The following is a 1,305-nucleotide window of genomic DNA, read 5'->3' on the forward strand; positions in this document are numbered from 1 at the left end:
GGTTTTGGCTAATGGCTTTTGCTGATGCATATGGCTAATGGCTTTGGCTAATGGCTTTGGCAATGGCTTTGGCTAATGGCTTTGGCTAATGGCTTTGGCTATGGCTTTGGCTAGATAAGGCAGGATTTTAGTAAAATAATGTTGGAAATATGGATAGATATTATTTTTAAAAGGAATAATTATAACTGTAAGGATATTGTTTTGTAAATAAAAATAGACGGAAGGCAGTCTATATATACAGTAAAAAAAAAGAGAGAAAAATTGAAATTATTTATTTTATTGTTACATTGTGACAATTATTACAGTAATTTTATCAAAGTTCAGTAATACTATGATCAGTCATAATAACAAATTTCACTAAACTGCAATAATCAGTTATAATTACTTAGGGATGTTAAATATCACACTTCATTAATATTATATCATTAGCTTTATTCAAAGACAGAAAACCTGAAAAGAAATATGGTATAACATTAGAATATGAAAAAAGTCAATAAAAGTAATTGCAACTGTATATAAATATGTATATATACCTTACAATTTTGTATTTTGTAGGACATAGAGAGTACCGTTATTCTTCAATCCAAATTTTAGCTGTAAAATAAAAGAAAAAATTATGTAGATAAATAAAAAAAATCGTCTCTGGTAGAAAGTAAGCGAACTAATAAAACTAAACGATTCTGGTTCAAAACATGGCAAAGATATGTAAAGGTAAAAAGAGTAATTACAAAAAAAATTAGAATCGTTTCTTAAGTAATAATATTTAAATAACTACTTAAAAGGTTAACTGTGGAAGCATGATGGGAAAGAGGTTAGAATAAGTTGAAAACTGATATAGTGGACACCATACTTATTGTACACATAAAACTCTACACATTGCATTTCCTACACGGAAAACTCTACGCGATATTTTCTACACAAATATTTCCTACATTATTTTTTATTATTTTACTACACTGCAAACTCTACACAATATCATACCTATTGTTATATCATTGTTACAACATAGGTTATACGTTTGTGTAGATTTGCCAGTGTAGTAAATAATAAAAATAAGTGTAGGAAATATTCGTGTAGAAAATATATCTGGTAGAGTTTTTCATTAGGAAAATGCAATTGTGTAGGTTTTTATGTGTACAGTAAGTATGGTGTCATATAGTGTGAGTGTATTTAATTTGCTGTTTTTAATAACTGTAAGAAAATAATTATCCTGAAAGATGTACGTCTCAATCCAGTGTTCGAGTCAGTCAATATGGTGGCATATATACAGTGTATTAATGCAAGATGTAAATTTTTTGTGTAGAT

At 28.0% G+C, this 1,305-nt stretch overlaps 1 long non-coding RNA gene across 1 annotated transcript; it reads right to left on the minus strand.

Annotated features, from left to right (window-relative positions):
• Window positions 1-256: 256 nt before the first annotated feature.
• LOC116417352 lies at window positions 257-866 on the minus strand. The gene is made up of 3 exons (XR_004227633.2): window positions 776-866; window positions 534-594; window positions 257-450 (listed from the first exon to the last, which is right to left on the minus strand). It is a non-coding gene; the product is annotated as an uncharacterized LOC116417352 (long non-coding RNA).
• Between the last annotated feature and the right edge of the window lie 439 nt (window positions 867-1,305).

The sequence above is a fragment of the Nasonia vitripennis genome (genome assembly GCF_009193385.2).
Source record: "Nasonia vitripennis strain AsymCx chromosome 4 unlocalized genomic scaffold, Nvit_psr_1.1 chr4_random0008, whole genome shotgun sequence".
NCBI classification, from domain to species: domain Eukaryota; kingdom Metazoa; phylum Arthropoda; class Insecta; order Hymenoptera; family Pteromalidae; genus Nasonia; species Nasonia vitripennis.